The following is a 22,330-nucleotide window of genomic DNA, read 5'->3' on the forward strand; positions in this document are numbered from 1 at the left end:
TCCCCTTGAGATCGGAAACAAGACAAGGATGCCCTTTATCACCACTCTTATTCAACATTGTGCTGGAGGTCCTTGCCAGAGCAATTAGGCTAGAATAAGAAATAAAGGACATCCAAACTGGTAAGGAAGAAGTAAAAGAATCCCTATTTGCAGAAGATGTGATCTTATACACAGAAAGCCCCAAAGAATCCACAAGAAAACTACTGGAACTAAGAGAAGAGTCCAGCAAAATATCAGGATACAAGATAAACATACAAAAATCAGTTGGATTCCTCTACACCAACAAAGAGAACTTCGAAGAGGAAATCACCAAATCAATACCACTTACCATAGCCCCCAAGAAGATAAAATACTCAGGAATAAATCTAACCAGAGATGTAAAAGACCTATACAAAGAAAACCACAAGATGTTACTGCAAGAAACCTACATAAGTGGAAAAACATGCCTTGTTCATGGATAAGAAGACTCACCATTGTGAAAATGTCAATTCTACCCAAAGCAATCTACAGATACAATGCAATTCCAATCCACATGCCAATGGCATTTTTTAATGAGATGGAGAAACAAATCACCAATTTCATACAGAAAGGGAAGAGGCCCTGGATAAGTAAAGTATTACTGAAGAAGAAGAACAAAGTGGGAGGCCTCACACTACCTGATTTTAGTACCTATTATACTCTTGCAGTAGTCAAAACAGCCTGGTACTGGTACAACAACAGATACATAGACCAATGGAACAGAATTGAGAATCCAGACATAAATCCATCCACATATGAGCAGCCGATATTTTACAAAGTCCCAAAGGCTCTTAAACAGGGAAAAAACAAATGGTGCTGGCATGACCGGATAGCCATCTGCAAAAAAAAATGAAACAAGACCCATACCTCACACCATGCACAAAAACTAACTCAAAATGGATCAAAGACCTAAATATAAAATTTAGAACAATAAAAATCATAGGAGAAAAAATAGGGATAACACTAGGAGCCCTAATACATGGCATGAGCAGTATACAAAACATTACTAAAAATGCAGAAGTGAAACCAGATAACTGGGACCTCCTAAAAATCAAACACCTACACGCATCAAAAGAGTAAAAGACAACCTACAGACTGGGAAAAAAAATTTTGGCTACCACATACCTGATCAGCATCTAATCTCTAAAATCTATAAGATACTGCAAAGCCTCAACAACAAAAAGACAATAACCCAACTAAAAAATAGGCAAAGGATATGAACACACACTTCACCAAAAAAAACATTCAGATGGCTAGCAGATACATGAGGAAATGCTCAGGATCATTAGTCACTAGAGAAATGAAAATCAAAACTACAATGAGATACCATCTCACCCCAACAAGGCTGGCATTAATCCTAAAACACAAAATAATAAATGTTGGAAAGGCTATGGAGAGACTGGAACACTTATACACTGCTGGTGGGAATGTAAAATGGTACAACTGCTTTCAAAATCAACTTGGTCCTTCCTTAAAAAGCTAGAAATAGAAGTACCATACGATCCGGCAATCCACTCCTTGGAATATATCCTGGAAAAATAAGAGCTGTCACATGAATAGATACATGCACACCCATGTTCACTACAGCACTGTTCACAATAGCAAAAAAGATGGAAACCACCTAGGTGCCCATCAGTGGATGAATGAATAAATTATGGTATATTCACACAATGGAATACTCCGCAACAATAAAGAACAATGATGAATCTGCAAAACATCTCATAACACGGATGAATCTGTAAGGCATTATGTTAAGTGAAATCAGCCAGTCACAAAAAGAAAAATACTGCATGAGACCACTATTATAAGAACTCTAGAAACGGTTTAAACACAGAAGAAAACAATCTTTGATGGTTACAAGGGTGGGGAGGGAGGGAGAGCGGTATTCACTAACTAGATAACCCATTGCTGTGGAGTCGATTCTGACTCATAGGGACCCTATAGGACACAGTAGACAAGAATTATCTTAGGTGAAGGAAAGGACAACATACAATATACAGGAAGTCAACACAACTGGATTTAACCAAAAGCTAAGAAGTTTCCTGAATACAACCAAACACTTCGAGGGACAGACTTGCAGAGGTGGGGGTGTAGGGACCATGGTTTCAGGGGACATCTAGGTCAATTGGTATAACAAAGTTTCTTAAGAAAATGTTCTGCATCTCACTTTGGTGAGAGGTGTCTGGGGTTTTAAAAGCTAGCGAGTATCCAACTAAGATGCATCAATCGGTCCCAACCGACCTGGAGCAAAGGAGAATGAAGAACACCAAAGGCACAATGAAAATATTAGCCCAAGAGACTGAAAGGTCCACATAAACCAGAGATTCCATCAGCCTGAGACCAGAACTAGATGGTGCCCGGCTACTACAAATGACCACCCTGACAGGGAACACAAAAGAGAGTCCCTGATGGAGCAGGAGAAAAGGGGGGTGCAGAACTCAAATTCTAGTAAAAAGACCAGATTTAATGGTCTGACTGAGACTGGAGGAATCCCCAAAGACATGGACTCCAGACTCTCTGTTAACCCAGAACTAAAAACATTCCTGAAGCCAACTCTTCAGACAAAGATTAGACTGTAGATACATGGGACTAAACAGGCAACTCTTGTCCAGAGGCAAGATGGGAAGGGAGAAACAAACAAGAGCTGGTTGAATGGATGTGGGAAATACAAGGTGGAAAGGAGGAGTGTGCTGTCACATTATAGAGAGACCAGCTAGGGTCACATAACAATGTGTGTATAAATTTTTGTATGAGAAACTAACTTGAGCTGTAAACTTTCACCTAAAGCACAATCAAAAAAAAAAAAAAAAAAAGCATGATCCTTGCCCTATAACATCTCATTTTAGCAAAAGGTCATAAACATGTAAACAAATAATTTTTCTCAGGCCTACCCAGTACCTTTCAGCTTTCTTCTCACTCACCTATCCTACAGTCTTCCAGATCTTTCTCTCACGCTAAGTATAAAGGACAGTTTATATATCCTGGAACTCAACAGAGTTTAAATGGGATTCAACTTTTAAGCAAGGGCATTGGGTACAAATGATAGTTTGTGTCCTTTTTGTGCTTAATAATTTTTAGTAATTATGCATATGTTTATTCATTTATTTATTAGGTTAACATACATGAATTTCCTACTATTTGCCAAGAGCTTGCTTGGCAAAAGTACCTAAGTGCAAGCATAGGCAATGAATTTGTGTAAACTCCCTGCAGTTACGGAATTTGGAGAAAATGGCTTATACAGCGTGTCTGGGAAACTCTTGCTAAACTTGGCTAATGCTAGTCAGTCTCAGGGTAAGTTACATCTCCCAAGAAAAGTGTAGTTGTGGAAAATTATAGACATTCCCTGGCCCTGAAACCTTAGGTGTCTTTGATGCAACAGAAACAGCAAGGAGTGAAGAGTTAGAGGAACTGGGTTCTAGGCCCACTCGCTCTTTTCCAGCTGCATAAATCTGGGTGAGTTTCTTTTCAGCTTCATCTGCTATCCATTAGGCAATGACAAAAGTAACATCCCTAAAGAGTAATCCTCAGCTCTCAATGAAACAGCATAAACGAAAAAGTGCTTCATCAACAAAAATTAGACCAAGAGGCAATTGTTCAAACAGAACAAGGGGATACTGCACGGTTTAAAATCAGGAAAGGTGTGCATTGAAGTTTTATCCTTTCACCATACTTACTCGATCTATATGGTGAGCAAATAATCTGAGAAGCTGGACGATATGGAGAAGAACACAGCATCAGGATTGGAGGAAGACTCATCAACAACCTGCGATATGCACGTAACAAAACCTTGCTTGCTGAAAGTGAAGAGGACTTGAAGTACTTACTGGTGAGGATCAAAGACCACAGCCTTCAGTATGGATTACACCTAATATAAAGAAAACAAAAATCTTCTCAACTGGACTGATACAAGTAACATCATGACAAATGGAGTAAAAATGGAGAGAACACTGAAATTCTAAAGGATTTCATTTTACATGGATCCACAATCAACACCCACAGAAGCAGCAGTCAAGAAATCAAAAAATGAAATCAAATTTTCCCAAAGCATTGGGCAATTCTGCTGCAAAAAAACCTCTTTAAAGTGTTAGAAAACAAAGATGTCACTTTAAGGACTAAGGTGCACCTGACCCAAGCCATGGTGTTTTCAATCACCTCCTACACATGGAAAGCTGGACAATGAATAAGGGAGACCAAAGAAGAATTGATGCCTTTGAATTGTAATGTTGATGAATAATATTGAATATGCCATGGACTGCCGGAAGAATGAACAAATCTGTCTTGGAAGAAGTACAGTCAGGATGTTTCTTAGAAGTGAGGATGGCGAGACTTTTTCTCACATACTTTGGACATGTTATCAGGAGGGACAAGTCCCTGGATAAGGACATCATGCTTGGTGAAGTAGAGGGTCAGCAAAAAAGAGGAATACCTTCTAGGAAATGGACTGACACAGTGGCTGCAACAATGGGCTCAAACATAGCAACACTGTGAGGATGGCACAGGCCCAGGCAATGTTTCATTCTGTTGTACATAGGGTTGCTGTGAGTCAGAACCCACTTGATGGTACCTAATGACAGCAACAACAACATTACAAACGGTATTACTGAAGGCATTCTGGTAATAAATGAAAGAGGGTAAGTTTGGAGTTACACAAACCAGGGTTCAAACCTGACACCTGCCACTTAATGGCAATGTGATCCCAGGGAAGTCATCTACCCTCTATGAGCCTTATTTTACTACTCCATAAAACGGGATGGGTCATTATTTTATAGGATTGTTGTGAGGATTATATATCAACTGCCTAGCACAGAGCTTTGTCCGTAGTAGGCACTCAGAAAGTATTAGTTCCTATGATTAACATTAATAAATAATATTAAAGTTAGTTCTTTAGTAGCAGAGGTGAGTTTACACCAATCTAGTTATATTCTCTTCTCCCACATCTCAGGGGACACATGCTGCCTGGACTACATTTGCAAAAAAGATTAGAGTTAAGCGGGCCCTTGGTGGCCCTGCAACTGCCCACACAAGATTTAACACCCATCTTGGCCTCTGAGTACAGGACTTAAATGATGTACTTGACTTAGAAGTGACTTCTGCTAGGCCTAACGCAGTCAAGATAGAAAATAGAGAAGAGAGAAAAAGTTACTGGCCTAATAAAGTTTGTTTCCTTACAAAGAAGCCTATTTAAAGTCTAATTTAAAGTAGTGGTATTATGGTGTCTTTTTATATCATTTAAAAAATTCTTAAAGCTTAAGTGATCATAAAAACTCCATTTCAAAAAATAATTGTATTTTTTTAACAGCTGCTTGTGGTTTTAGAGAGTTGCTTTTCTTCTGCAAAAGGGCTTACAGCCTAATGTCAAAACATCTGGCAATTACCTTGGACGCTGATTTCAATCCCTCAAGCAATGAAGCTTCCTTCTAGTATTCCATTAGGAAGTAAAGATCAGTGGGACATCTGACCATCTGTATGCTGGAATTGTTCCTGACCTTGAATTTTTATAACAACCATCAATCCGTGATAGACATGTTGTATGACTGAATCAGAGCTATACTGAATCCATTTAACCAATTTCCCTTAATGTTCCTACCCTGATGGGGCAAGGACATTTACTGATTGCTAAGTGTGTGTCCCACCATTGCAATCATCCCTGGGGTTAAATGATGAAAATATACACAGTCCATGCCTTCATATTTTTAGGGTCCAGAGTTTATAATCCAAATACAGCTAAATGAACTTCCTTACACCAGAGGTATATGGTTGGAATGTTGAGACACCACGTAAGGGGCTTTAAGCCTGAATCCGCCTGAGACACCAACGTTTAGTTGAAAGCTCACTTAGTGCTTCCTCGACTGAAAACCTTTTAACATTACAACCATTTACGTTCTAAGAAATGAAGTTTCATCACCAAAACGTGGAAACATGTAGACCTTAAGAGCAATGTCAGTTTTTCAGATTAGATATGAACCTTAGGGGGTACTGAGTTTATGCTAATGGGCAAAGAACAACCCAGAAATGGAAGGTGAGAATTGTTGCACAACTCCAAAATGTAATCAATGTCACTGAATTATACATCCAGAAATAGTCGAATCGGTGTATGTTTTGCTGTGTATATTCTCAACAATTTTTTTTTTTTTTTAAATACAGCAATGTCAGTCTTTCAGAGAGACAGGATAGGAAGATGCCTACTTTGACGAGCACAGACATACCTACCTGTTTCCAAATATTTTCCCTAGCAGCAATGCACACTGTGTGCCATTATCATCATTGAGTTACCTCCTTCGAGCTAAATGTTTTCTACAGGACCAATAACAAACATAGTGTAACCCACTTACTCCTCATTATGCAACATGGGAGAGTAGTTTGCCTGTTGTTTGGCTAAGAATAGCCAAGAGCGTCCCAAATGGAATTATCAATAGAACAAACTGGAATTTTTAATGGTGGTTAGGAAAGAAAGGTCTGAATATTCAGTTTCTGCAGCTCTTGAGGGGAGAGGACACTTGGGACAGGCACTGATGACAAACTGCATCTTCTTCACAGGTGTGCTGACAATGTAAAAGATGTCATCCACTCCAAGGTCAACAAATAGACAGCACCCTTGTGACAACTCTCTAGTCCTGTACCTACTGCAGACATTGATGCTCAATGGGACCTTTTCAACTACGTCAAGATGCAGCCTCTCCGTCTCTCTCCATCCACCCATCCAGGAGACCACTTCGATTGATCTAAGTTGGCACAGAGGGAGAGACTCGGTTGCCTTCCAAGATCACCTTCTTCTTTTTCCTTCAGGCAGACCTTCAGGTCAGCTTTCCCAGGGCAGGGGAAAAATCTCTCTCTTTTGGAAAAACATTCTGAGAATAAAATGAAATAGAAATTGAAGGTTGTTTCCATTTTTTAAAGATTCAGTAAATGACTTGTTTTTAGAAATTTCTTCCTGGGATTTATATCATTTTCCTCCCACCTTACCTCTCCTGTGTCCATTTTGTAGAAAAGCACCTCGTTTATCTTTGGGAGACAGTAACGCAGAAACTGTAACTGAGCAGATTTCCCCTTGAGGATCAAAATATTTGTGTTAAATGAAATGAGAAATCTGCTAAGTGGCCGCATGAATCCCCCAGGGAAGGGTATTTTGTAATTTTGAAAAATTCCTACTGAAATTCTTCTCTTGCCAAGAAAAGAGGAATGATTTCTATTAAAATTACTTCATGTCTGAATTACTCTCTGCCCTTTGGGGACATATAACATTACAGCTTTTACGCTCAGTAATTTAGAAGGACGAGGGACACCTTATTTGGAAAGCACACAGGCTTAACACAAAATGTTGGGTATTAAGTATTGTATTTTCACCACGAATGTCTCCTTTAGAAAATTTTCCCCTTAAACTGTTCAAATTAAAGCTAGTTTTAAGAACTGGTTTCCATGATTGTCTATATACGTTCCTTTAACTTTCTACCTTCATCTCTCCATTCCCTGAAGCTGCAGAGAAGTTCAAGAGTTTCAACTTTTGTAGAAAACAGGAAAGATGGCATCACTTTAATAGAGCAGTTGCATGGTTTGAAGGCGGTCAAATCAGTCAATTTTAGTAAAATATATGCATGTGACTACGTGGGCCTGGTATGATAGTTTGGAAAAGATGAGAGTTGAAACATAGGTTTAAACTCATGGGCCAACTCTGATCAGTTGTTATGGATCCCACAGTTGAGAAAGATTCTGCGGCCAAATTCAAATTCAGCAGAAAAAACAAGTGCCGTGGAAGGCTAACTGCCATGATGCCAGATGGCCAATGATAAAGCACAAGCACCAAACACAATCGTCAGCCCTGGTATATGTTAAATATCAACAAAAGCATTCTTTGTGTGGTGGAACTGGAGTTGTTTTCTAATTTTCTACAGTAATTATGTAATGTTTTATAATAAAATTATTTTTAATATTGAAAAAATTTGTTTTGACCATTTTTCTTTAAGTAACCCCAAAGCCTGAGGAGAGTAATCAAATTCTTTTCTTTGCGCCATGTCAGGGAAAAAGTCAGCTTGCAGACCAGTGGAAAGCCTGACAAAGTACATTTATATTTACACAAAGTACATTTCTATTTGTTATAAGTTAGTAATTCTTTAGATTACTAGTTCATTATTTATTATTTGTTATCCTGAAGCAAATTCATAGGATTTATCCAGGTAGAGTGTCCCAAAAATTATTATGTTAATAAGCTTGGTCTAAATAGGAGCAGATGTAGGATGGCTGAAGCAGCAAAGCTGTAAGAGTATGAAGAGACTGAAACAAGACCCAGACTGTTACCGATTTCTACAACAAGGTTGCATGCTTGTTCTCTCTCTCTCTCTCTCTCACACACGCACACACATACTTTTCTCACCTGTCAAAGGAATAGGACAGTATTATCTACCTCACACATTGCTGTAGGGTCCCAAATGAACCAATGTATTAAAAAGCACTTTGTATACTATAAAACACTACAGGAATGTGAATACTATCATTATTAGTAATATGATGGTTAAGGTTACATGTCAACTTGGCTAGGCTGTGATTCTCAGTGGTTTGGCAAATGTTATACAATCATCCTCCATTTTGTGATCTGATGTAAGCACCCAATCAGTTGAAAAGGGAGTTTCCTTGGTGGTGTGGCCTGCATCCAGTATGTATAGGTGTTTTGGCAAAGCTTGGTCTCTCTAGATCCTGCATTCAACTCGTCATCCTCTAACCTCTGGTACTTGGGATGTGAGCCAGCAGTCTCCTGTCCAACCTACAGATTTGGGGATTTGTCAGCTCCCACAACCCCATGAGCCAGCAGCCTACCGAATGACCTGCTGGTTTTGGATTTGACAGCCGCTGCGACCACATGACGGCAACAGTTTTTTGTTTTTGTTTTAATATGTATTTATATATGAACATGCTTCACTGGTTTTGCTCTTCTAGGGAATCCAGTTTAAGACAAGTATTAGTTATAAACATCCTTAATTTCTATGTTAATGAAGGGAAACAGTGGTAGCCAAAACACAGATAATCTGAAATTATTTTCTCACAATTTGGTAACTAATTTCTAAGTAGCATAAACTCATCTATGTTTCTATGCATTTATTACCAGAGTATATCTGGTACAACAAGTCACAGTGTCAATGAAGTGGAGTCCCAAAGAAGTAAAGCAATGATTCAAGGTCACATTTACAATTAATGTAGAAGGTGAACTGGAATTCATAGTTTTCCACTCCTGGTCTAGTCTTTCTATTCAATATATAATGTTGCTTCTTATTTAACTTTGTAGTAATATTTCTCTGGACTTTTGGATTTGAGTAAATGGTCCAGGTTTGGCTGGAGATGCTGAAAAGAAAAGCAATCACCACCTGATGGAGACATTATCGAGATAGGTGATATACTATAAAGAACCTTCTCCTAAGACAGAAGTTTTGCTACACATCACTATCACGCAGGTTTGTCCAATATACAGATAAATGCTGTCCAACTGAAAAAAATCATTGGCTTACGTGGTTAGAAAATAAAAGCAGGTTGACATATGTGAACTTTCATATTCTCTTTCCCTCTATATTTGCATACGGGATTAGAAAGAAAAACAATATTTGATTCTCAGAAGACTTGGTACTGAAGTAACATTAAAAAATAATAGCTATCATTTAGTGTACACATATTTTGTCCCAGGGATTTTAATATTTATAGCAACCCTATGAGGTATGGTTATTCCCATTTTGTAGGTATGGAAACTGAGGCTCAGAGACATTAAGTAATTTTCTCAGCTACTAAATAGCAACTATTTAAAGGCAGAGCCAAGATCTGAACCTCCAAAGATCAAGCTCTCTTCACACTGTAATAAATATTAGTATTGGAGAGTCAATTATATTTTTTCTCCAACAAAATTAGTTCAAATGGGGGTAAACATGCTTTCCAAAACCAAGCCAAACCCGCTGCTGTCGATTCTGACTCACAGTGACCCTACAGGACAGAGTAGAGCTGCCCCACAGGGTTTCCAAGGAGCAAGTGGCTGGTGGATTCAAACTGACAACCTTTTAGTTAGCAGTCATACTCTTAACCACTGCACTATTAGGGCTCCGAACATGCTTAGGGGACAAAAAAAATTATTTTTCCAAGGTCATGCCATTAGGGAGTGGCAAATTCATGCCTAGAAACCAGTCTCCTAACTTCTTCGGGAGGGTTTTGTTCACTTCTTTGGTCAGCCTTCACCATGAGCTCACAACTACATCATCAGGAGACCCACTAGCATCTGTGAGTTTCTGATTTAATCCTTCTTTTCTAAAATGGTTCTTGGAAGTGGCGGGGTTGCAACACTAAACAAATTCAGAAGTTGAGCCCATGGAGATGAGTGAAATTTTTGCTGGCTGTTAGAGAGGAAGGTATCAAACTCGAGGGTCCTAAGAAGGATAAAACGTAGTAGAAGGTGCTTCAAGGTTACATGGCTGCGCTCCTGAAATGGTCTATTTCTGAGCAGAGAAAATCCCAGGTTTCATAAAAGAGAGATTAAAACTAGCTGAAATAGAAAACTGCCTCTGTGGCCTTGCCAGTGCCCTTGTACATGTCACTGGTTTCTCGGTACATCTTTTAAATGGAGATCCTAATATCAATCTGCTTATATCACATAATAAGAGTAAGGAACAACCGACACAATGATTATAAAGCAGTCTGCCTACGAAGCATGCAATAGAAATTATTAAAATTAATGATTTGGGCAGTTTGCACGTAAGGTGCTTGCTCCAATTGGAGCCAAGTTCTTTCAAGTTGTACTTTTTTTTTTTAAGAGTTTTGCCTCAATCTGTTGAATTGGATTATTTAAATGAAATATACTTAATAAGTTCCCTTGGGCATCACTTGATACTTCTTTACTATTCTTTTTAGCTTTTTTGTATTAGATTTAACACCTGGGTAATACTAAGTGCCATGGTTACCATAAATTACACAAGACTAAGTAAATATTTGAGAGAGCAGGAGAGTTTTGATTAAATTGCTGAAAATGAAAGGTTGAGTACTATTTCCCGCATCAAATAGACTTTCTTGCTTGAGTGTGCTCTGCCAACAGTGGATTTAGTTTTCATAGCCCTAGACATTTTCTAAATGGGTAAATTGCCAGCATGACCACTTCCGTTTTTCTTTCTTGTTTAAGCCTCAACATATTTTTTATCCTCTGACTTTAATCCAAGTTGGTAAGTTATGGCCAAAAACTGAAGGTTTGAAAATAAGGGCTTGTAGTTGTGGAACTCTATTGCAAAATATACCTGGAATGGGCAGGAATATTTATAAGGGTGGGTTTTAGGCACAAGAGATTTATGGTATATCAAAAGTATATAGTAGAGCCCTTTCTACTAAGTGACCCTAAATGGGAGAACTGCAGCTAAGATGAATTAATAATAATTACAGTAATGTAAGGAAATTCAGAACAAGAAAAAATGATTACTAGGTGTCACCAATGGAAAACTATGTTGTATTTAGAGCAGCTAATTTCGTTAATCCTGGCTTATCAATGTTTTTTTTTTTTTTTTATCAATGTATCTGTTCTTTGGGTTCCCTCTTGAGCCAATTATATCATTTAACAATAAGTTACATGAAATCTTTTACACATGTTCATTTTATATCTGTGTGAGTCATGATTTTACCTGTAAAAATTATCCTTTCATAGTTTTGATAAATATATAGTGAGTGCTTACTGTGCTAAATTCTACACATGCATTTTCTTATTTAAGCCATACAGCCATATATATATAACCCATATATGTTCCCTTTAAAAATATGAAATGAGTGAGGCTCAGAGAGGTCAAGGAATTCGCCCACTGAAGCGAAATGAGTCTGAAATTCAGAGAATTAGCCTCTGCTACCCATTGTACAAATTTCTGATTAGTTTTTCATCACCTCTGACTAGGTGCATTTATTAGGCAGAATTCCTTGCTTTGTTTCCCCTTTCGAGAGTATATTTTCCCAAAGTGCATCCTGGTCCACATTCCTGTCTGCAGCCTCACCACAGTACACCCTTCTCTGATGGCTAGTAACCTCAGATATCTTCCCAAGATGGTTGTTCATTCAACCCCAGCATAGAGATTCCTCCAAGGAGGTTGAGAGCTGAAGAATAGGAAGAAGTTCTGACTCTAGAAGACAAAAGGGAGGAGGTAGCAATTGCAAAATGCAGATTTCTGAAGTCTTCCCTAAAACTCAGTTGCATGATGAGTCAAGCTACGAGAGGGCATGCAATGGATTTTGTTGTGTAGGGACCTGACTTTGAATTCACAACTCAACCTACCATGCATTCCAAAGAATTGCTCCCAGATGCCCCCATCACCCCTGGCTTACCTTCTCTCTAGAATATCACTCTCTGCTTTTAGGCTTAGATTCTGTAGCAGGTTATGCACATTCTCTTTACTGTCCCAAAAGGAAAAGCTCTACTAGGACTGACGAGCTGCGAAACCTGAACAAGTCTATTAACTTCCCTGAGCGCCAGTTTCCTCAGCCAGAAAAAAGCTGGGACTGGAGAAATGGAAAAAAAAAAAAAACACCTTTTCAGTGTTAAAATGAAATGATTTACACAATTAATCAATTAGTCTTCATCATTAATGCAACATAATTCCAAATGTGAAATGAAATATAAACCATTCTTTGGAGAATTTTAACGCATTTCTTTACTCCTTTATTTAATTTATTTAAAACTTTTCTCATTCCAGAAGGCAGCTGAGCTTACTTACTGGATTTTTGTATAGTCGTAATCTATATGTTACTGTCTGTGGAAGAGATTCAGTGTAAAGTAAGGGAACTGTATTAGGTAGGACTGTTGTTTGTAAGTAACAGAACCCACTATGCCAGCTAAGGGCTAATAGTCATCTCACTGAATGCAAGAACAATTCCCTTGGAACCATGAATGGATAACAACCAGGTGGAATGACCTCCCAACCCTACTACCCACTGCGTACCTGCATCATTTATTTCCATTTCACAGAATGGCACATGGCAGAAAACACATACACAAACAGCAATCATACATATATACCATTCAGAGATGGACCAACTTCGAGGTCCTAATCTGAAATTCCTAAGGAAGGTATTGGCCTAGCCTGGGTCAGATGCTCATCTCTTGATCAATCAACTATACCTATAATCTGGGAAAGGTTCTCTAACAGAAACAGGTGTTCTTCCCTTGTGCAATCAACCGTAACTTGTGGGCAGAGCCAGTACATGCAAAATGACTGACCACAGCTACATACTCACTATTAACAGAGGTGTGAGGAAGGGAAAACTCCCAGAAAACAAGGGGTTGGGATAACTCAAAAAATGTCCACCATAAGTCCCATAAAAAAAACCATTATTAAAAAATACAGTGTTTATAAAATATCAAATTAAGTCACACTATAAACCTCACTATAAACTCAAGCTAGAAGCTTTATACATTCCTTCAGTCCACGGGGACATTTCGACACAATTAAAAGTGATAAAGTAAAACACACTGTATTCTCCCCTCTAATCAGCATTTTTCTTTCTTTCTCTCAGGGCTCTTGTATGTGGTCCCAATAAAACTCTCTGCACATTCCCAAAGAGTTCTTCATCTGTTTTCTCAGCAATTTTCTTTGATGCTTGGACTTCATTTATCCTATAAAAGCACACTGGAACATCAATGCATATCTCTGTTTTGGCAATTGTTTGCTCTGCACAATTAGGCGTAATAATTAAAGCATCCTTTTTGTTTGAAAGGCAATTAAAGCACAACTTTGGAAATATGCGACAATAATATTGAATAATACTGCATTTGTCAGCGAGGTTACTAAATGGGCAATAGATCTTAAAAAGCAAATGGTCTTTCCTTTGTAAACAGATCACTACTGAGGTTACATAAATGGCTGTAATAGGTCCCATATACCACCACTGGCTGCCATAGCAAGCTTTTCTAGCTTGCTGTGTTTCTATTCCTTTATCAGAAATGAACACTTTGTGGTAATTGGCACATGGCCATTGATGTACTGATGAAAAATGAGTTTAAAACTACTTGGAAATCAGCACACAGACACGAAAAGAGAAGGCATTACAGATTAAACATATATATTTGGAAGAAGGTCTTGGAGACAGAACAAGCAGCGATGGACTGTCAAATGTTAAGCTATAATATCAAACCCCATAAATGGAAAGGCCACAATGGCAGCTACATTGTATCTACTTAATAAATCCAGTAATCACTGACCAACTACAGTTTTGAAATAACTTTAGTTTTTCTGCACTGCATGTATCTGTATCCTATACTCTCCACTACAGATAGCCTCCTTGTGGGCAGGGATGTTGGTATTTTGTTCATTATATTATCACAGCACCTGGAATAGTGGCTGGCAACAGGTGATACTCAATAAATATTTTTGTTTTACCGTGTTTATTTTTTATCAAAGTATAATATACAGAAAGAAGTGCACATATCATAGGTATAAAACTCTCTGAATTTTCCCAAACTGAGCACGCCTATGCAATCAGAACCCAGATCAAGAAATAAAACATAACCAGCACCTCAGAAACCCCAAATACCCTCTCCCAATTTCTATTCCCCACAAGGGTAATCACCGTCCCCACTTCTACCAGTATAGAGTAGTTTTGCATAATTCTGGACTCTATATAAATGGAATTGCATTACAAGAACTGTTTTGTGACTTCTTTTGCTCAACACTATGTTGGTAAGATCCACTGACACTGTGTGGATTTCGTTCTCATTTCTGTATCATATTTCATTTTGTGAACATATCACAATTTATGTACCCATTCGACAGTTGATGAGCATTTGGGTACTTTGTAGTTTGGGGCTATTACAAATAGTGCTTTTATGAACATTCTAGTCTATAATTTTTGGTATACACATTTCTGTTGGGTATATAACTAGAAGTGGCATTGCTGGATTATAAAATATGAGTATGTTCAGATTTAGACATAAATTTTTTAAATATATTGATGATTTGAGCTTTCAAAGAAACTGTATTTTAACTGAATGGAGGGAAAAATAATATCATCCAACACCTTGATTTCCACATGAGGAAACTAAGGACATTTAAGAGAGGCAATAGAGTGGAATGTCTGCTGTTACCAACTAGTTCGCGGTCTTGAGCAAGAATATTCTAGGCTCAATTTCTTCATATAATTTGAGAAAATTGAGTCAGGTTATCTCAAAATCACTTCCACATTCCAGTCTAAAATTCTATAACTCTTTTGGGGTATAACTGTCAGACCCATGACTACAGCCAGGCTTCCAAACTGCTACCTGGTTGTCTTTATTTCATATCAGCCTTTATTTTGATGAAATTACCCATATAATTAATTATTATCAAGGTAATTAAAAATAATAGCTAATTTTAATTGAATGCTTTTTCCAAATATTTTCCTGTATTATCTCAGTAAATCTTCACAAAAACCCATAAAGTAGTTTTTACAGCTATCCCCATTTTACAAATGAGGAACCTGGAGCACAGACTGGATAAATGCCCAGTCTAAGGTCACACAGCTGTTAAGTGAACAAGCTAAACCTTTTGGGCAGTACACACAGATGACATGTTTAGGTGTGACCATCTTTAAACCTAAATAACACCCAATATAAAATCATTTATTCCACCATTTACAGCTGTTTCTAGCCACGTGTTCAAGTGGAAACAAGTTTCTCCTTTCTTCTCGTAGATGACTTGTAGCATAGGGAGTCCAACAAAGCCAAGCCACAGCAGACTCTCCATGGATACTCCTAACCTGAACCTGACCTGAGCACTATGTGAGTTAGAATGTCTCTGAAATCACCTAATAAGATCCTCCTGGTGCTGATCTCTATCTTCAACAGTATTTGGATGAGTTTCTTAGCTAGGAATTTAAGAAAGCGGCAAAAATAAACAAATCAATGGCAAGACCTATACTAGCAAACAGTCCTAAAGAAAATAGTAAAATTATGCATCACTAGTTACCACAAATTATAAATATTATGCATCAGAGATTTAATACTAATGTCTGATTTCAGCTTGCTAAGAAGCTGGTGAAAACGTTCAAATCATCTGGAAGGTAGAATATCTCTGCTGTAATACAATTCAAATTTTTGCTTCTATATTCTTTGGCTCCTCTTCCTCTGTGGTTCTTGACATTAAAACCCAAAAACCAAACCCACTGCCATCGAGTCGATTCCAACTCACAGCGACCCTATAGGACAGAGCAGAACTGCCCCGTAGAGTTTTCAAGGAGCGCCTGGCAGATTCAAATTGCTGACCTTTAGGTTAGCAGCTGTAGCACTTGACATTAAAAAAGTGCATTAAAAAAAAAAAAAAAAGTGCATTAGAGGCCGTAAGTTTCATTTTTCTTATATACCAGGTCGATGCCTCTTGGGCATCTTGCTATCTAGAAATCACACCTTTGTGTAAGGTTCTGTGGTTCACATTCCATTTCTTCTGTAATTCATCTAAGTCTTCTGGGCAGATTCCACTGTGGTCTGCACTGAGTCCAGCCTCAATTTTGCGAGCTGGAGTAGTTAGTGAGGAAGAATATTAATTTGTAGCATTTGAAGTACCACGGCTTTCTATTCTTGCTAATCTTACAATCAACTTAGAGAAGCAGATCACACACATATACATAAAGACATCACCCTAATTATGACAGAATCCTTTGCCAAATTCCATATGTTTCACCTATTTACCACACAAATAAACTTAACTTTGCCATTATAAAGAAGCTCTGGTAGTGCAGTGGTTGAAGTGCTCGGCTGCTAATAAAAAAGTCCGTGGTTTCAACCCACCAGCTGCTCCATAGGAGAAAGTGCTTCTGTAAAGATTACAACCTTGGAAGCCCTATGGGGCAATTGTACTGTGTCCTTTAGGATTGCTATGAGTTGGAATTGACTCGACGCAGTACGTTTGGTTTGGGTTTGGTTGCTTTTATAAACATTTAGGATGGCATTTCTACCCTCTCATTTTGCACTGCTATGCACAGATTTTTATGACCAGAAAAGTGGCCCTAGCCTCTCCATCAAAAGAAAATGAGGGTAGCATCTCAGCAAAAGCTGACAATCATGGAGGTTTCCCTCCACAAGACTCTTCTTCTTTGGTAATCTACACTCCCTGAATCCCTCCTCCACTTGTAACGCCTGTCAAAGTTTAACAACTGAAGTTATTCCAGACATTTTCTGTTACCCGTGGTTCAGCCACTAGTGGACCTCAAAATGCCCTCACCTTGGCCACTAATGATCGGTTGTACTATTATTTAACCATTCATGGAGTAGCCAATGAATACACGACTAAGAGTATTTTGATTAGCAGCTTTCTAGTTCTGCAGAAACTTCAAAACATCAACCAAATGAGGTCATTAATTAGGTTCAGGGATTGCAAATCTACAGGTCACCTCACCAAAGGCAACAATCTCTAGATTCTCTTTCATGGCAGTAGTCTGGAGGGCAGATCTTGACCATCAAAACCTGTCCAATAGGGTCAAGAAGAGAGGGAAGTTCAGCAAGACTGTGAGAGCTAGCCAAGTTCTCCACAAGTTGAGTTATGTTCTCTGAAGTGTATGGTACTCCTGTAGTAATAACTCTCATTTTCATTAAAAGTCATAATACTCTTCCTGTTGAAGTGACTTAGTGTTGGTATTTTTATTTTTGCTTATTAAAGTAGAGGAAAAGTGAATCCTCATGATTTAGAAAGGAAGGACTACTAAGATCATGATCAAATCCCTTAATAACTAGGTATAAATTGAGAGACAAGGGCAGAGTGATTTAATTGAAATACCCTTTCTCACACACTTCAGCCCAGGCTGTCTAGCATTCAATCAGATGCATTAAACTAATAGAAATGAAAGCAGGTTGGCACTGAGACACAATAACGACGAGACACTGGAATGGAATCCACAGGCTTCTGCTGCTGAAATCCCTTAGGACTGCCCTGGTTTTGGATCTTCTTAAAGTATGATTTGGTGATAGGGCAGTAGAGAACAGAGAAGGAAGCTATTGCTTTGGAAGAAGGTGCAGTTTAAAATGCCATATATAAAGTCAGGAAAGTTAGGGGAACATTTTCAAGTCACTAAGACCTTGACAGAAGCAGCAGTCAAGAACTCCAAAGATGCACTGCATTGGGCAAATCGGCTGTAAGCCAACTCTTTGAAGTGTTGAAAAGCAAAGATGTCACTTTGAGGACTAAGGTGCACCTGACCCAAGCCATGGTGCTTTCAACTCCCTCATATGCATGTGAAAACTGGACAATGAACAAGGAAGACCGAAGAATTGATGCCTTTGAATTGTGGTGTTTTCGAAAAACACTGAATATACCATGGACTGCCAGAAGAATGAACAAATCTGTCCTGGAAGAAGTACAACCAGAATGCCCCTTGGAAACAAGGATGGCGAAACTGTGTCTCACATACTTTGGACAAATTGTCAGGAGAGATCAGTCCCTAGATAAGGACATCATGCTTGGTAAAGTAGAGGTTCAGCAAAAAAGAAGAAGACCCTCAATGAGATAGATTGACACAGTGGCTGCAACAATGGGCTCAAGGATAGCAACAACTGTGAGGATGGCACAGGACCAGGCAGTGTTTTGTTCTGTTGTGCATAGGGTTGCTATGAGTCAGAACCGACTCAAAGGCACCTAACAACAACAACAAGAACTTATAGCAATACAGTCAAAATAATAAGGTGAAATTGGAGGATGTTTACATGATATAAAATGAGCCCACATGGTTATAGTAGGAGTTTGACCAAACGGACCAGAGGATCTGCACATAACCAATTCCTTTTTGTCCTGGACACAAGGCTCTTTCTTCATGCTGAAGATATTATAATAAGAAAAAAAAAATGGAACAAAAATAAAATTAAAACAAAACAGAGAGGGTCTGAAAAGAAGTTTGGGAGGAGTTAATGACATAGGAAAAAATGAAGACACGAAGCAAATGAATTTGAAATTTAAGAGTTAACTTAAGCCTTTATTTTGGGTCTTCTAGATCAATTGACCTATTACTTCTCCCACTGACTCTGGTCAAGTCTAAGTGGGTAATAAATCATGCAATTACGTAAATACATTTTCACCTTATAAAGATCACTGCTTGAAAATAACCATGGACTGGAAATAGGGAAGAATTTTCTCCAGGAGATTTACACAAATTGAAGTGAAGCCTGAGCCTGCCCAGAGCAAAGAGTAGAACAAATTTCATGTTCTGTGTACTTGCAATTAAGCTTGGATTCCATGAAATCTGTGTAATTACAATAAATATCTTTTGACTTGAATTTGATTGATTGGGGTGTTATTTTTTACATACAATCTCTGGTAAAGTTGGGGTCTCAGCTGAAAAGGAATTCTCTGGGAAGAAATACAATGTATCATTTAGATTCCAGTCAGAAAACAGATACTACTCTAGGTGTTTCAGACAGATAGAATTTAATCAAGGCATGGATTACTCAGGTGCTGAAAGAACTAAGGAGCCAAATAGGAGATGATGAGGCATCCTAGAGATTGGCAATAACAATGAGCTGCTGCCATCCTAGGACCGGATGACCAAAGGGAGGAGGTCGTGCTCTCAAATCCAGGAGCAGGGTCCATGAAGAAAGAAGTGCTTTCTAGCAGGAGTAAAACCCACAAAAGTACAGAGATGCCACCCAGAGCAGAGAGGAGGAAGAATATGCTGACTTTTCCTCCTCTTTATGTCCTCCTTGTGCCAGTGTATACTGTTGGCCAAATCTACCCAGATGACAGAGGCCTAGGGGCCTGAGATAAATAGTTTCTTGTAATAAAGAACAGGGCAAAGAAAAACAGAGTACACATCTGAAATCAAACAGGCAAAAATCTGCCCCATATGGGCTCCAGGAAACATTTTGATTAACAGTGGTAAATGCCCTGCAACAAGTTTGGGTGGTCTGTGGGCATGATAACATATTCTAATTTTAATATGTGTGATTCTCCCTATGTCTTTCCTTTTTCCCATTTCATTCAGTTCCTCATCACTTTGCCTCAGGGATTTTCACAAGATGGAAAACACTAAGTTACTTGAAATCATAAACTCTTCTTATATAAATGTCTAAACTAGTTGCAGATATTATGCTAAAAGTACTAGAGAAGAAAGGAAAAGAGAGATATACCCATGTGACCAGCAAGTTCGTAAAGAGGAATAATTCCAAACACTTTGAAGAGGACAGAATACAGGTGTCCCGGATACCCTCCGAGGGGGATGGATACGTGGTATTACAGCAAAACCTGAAACCTGAGCACAGGATACCCCTGCCTTGCCAAAGAGTCCAGATACAGCACAGCTTCTGGGCCTGAAAGGAACATGCAAGCTGAGGTATAACGTGATCGAATGGAACCAGTGTGGCCTGGACTGAAGACTAATGAACTCTCTTGATGCTTTGCTAATGTGTAAGACCCACAATCTTGGCAAAACCCTCACTCAGCAGGTGGCTCCAATAATGATTCCCTATCAATCTGGCAGAAGTCTGGCAGAAGTGGAACATTTGAAGCAGGGCTACTGTAGATTAGTGGTTTGAGATTCATACCTACCACAACAGTTAAACCATTTCACATGTACTATCATGTGGGCTACGTGCTCACCTTCTGCTTAAAAGCTTTGATTAATTTCCCATCCCAGCCTTCTCTACTGAGGCTGAACCTCAATACCTATAGCAGTCCCAGCAGAAAACAAATGGCATACTAAAAAAGGTTTAACTAAAAGCATATAACAATGTAATAAAACAAGGATGGTAGGGCATCTAGGGACCCATAGTGGGAAGCCATTATTATATATTTGAGGCCTGAAGGGGAAAAGGAAGAGAATTGTGTTACTGAAACTACCATAAGAACTGAAATCATGGAGGAGGAAACGTCTGCCAAGTTCTGAGGCCTCAGAGAAGCAAATTCCTTGCTACAAGTATAGGAAGACATAAAGGGAGCTAAAGGAATGAATAGTCTAAACTTTCTTTCCTCTTTCTTTTTGAACTCCTTATGATGCCTCTCATTGGGTAAATCCAATTTGAAGCCAAAAAGCAAGAAAGCCCACATGAGGCAATTGCAAAGTTCAAGGTACAGATCAGGGCAGAGAAAGGCTAAAAATGGAAGGGACTGCATTAAGAACAACCAGAACCCAGTTGTTCCAGATTTTGTGGGGCTTGAGGTTTTTACAGCTTGGGGAGCTCTCTTTTAAAAATAATTATGTGAAATTAGGTATGAAAGTTCATACTTGTCTAGATTGAAGAAAAAAATCACAAATTTTAAATAGCTGATAAATATGTCAGCTGTCACAGAATCAAGACAATAATAATATATTCTTATTAACTGCCTAAGATACGTCTATAATATATTCCTTCTCTACAGTTTGACTGTAATTTTTTCATGATCTCTTCATATACAATTTTCTAATATCTAAATATATAGGGTCGCTATGAGTCGGAATCAACTCAACAGCAGTGGGTTTGGTTTGGTTTATTTATATAAAGAGCATAGAAAATAATTTATACTTTTTCTTAAATGGCCATTCGAAATTTGTTTTTTATTATTGATAGTTGGGATGAATAAAACATGCAACTTCACACAAATACGCACTTGTTATTTGTAGTCCTATTTTAACTTTGTGCTCTGCAAAACATGAGTTTTGATAAATTCTATTTTGTATGATTACCATAAAATTTTTCAAGCATATTCTGTTTTTTAAATTATATATACTACATTATCAAAGATACTCCCAACAGGAGAGCGCTTTCATTTTGACAATGTATTGATACAACACTGAATCCTCCCCTTACAATTAGAAGAATTTTCTAGAGACTAGCTTCAGGCTCCATACATTGCAAACCTAGTTTCTCCTCCAGTGTCCACATGCTTCTGGTTCTGGGAACCGTAGAAATAATTCATACAGTGGATGACAAGCAATAACTTAACTACACTGAAAATCACATAAACGTATCTCCCTAAACCCAAGCTAAATGTATTAAAAAAGTATTATGAAGTCAATTTTCCCTAAGCTGCATCTTATAAAAGCCTGCAGCATGGTTAACAGGAAATATTGCCCAATGAGACCTGTAGATAGGAATTTGAATCAGAATCTAATATAAACTCAAAATATATTCTATTAAAAAAATTGTTACCTAGCTCTGTCTACACAAAAGACATAAAGAAATGACCAAATCAGAAGCAAGAAGCACCCCTAATGTCTAGGTTTTGGATACTAAATACCTTGTCCACTAGAAATAACTTGACATCCTTGGAGAGATGACTGATTCCAGGTCTGGTAAATACACAGTATGATGCTGGAATATCTTATCATACCAGAAAGCAAAGAATCTATCCACATTCACTGGGGTCATGTCAAGAGATAAAGACACCTA

This window comes from Elephas maximus, chromosome 16 (genome assembly GCF_024166365.1).
Source record: "Elephas maximus indicus isolate mEleMax1 chromosome 16, mEleMax1 primary haplotype, whole genome shotgun sequence".
Classification (NCBI taxonomy): domain Eukaryota; kingdom Metazoa; phylum Chordata; class Mammalia; order Proboscidea; family Elephantidae; genus Elephas; species Elephas maximus.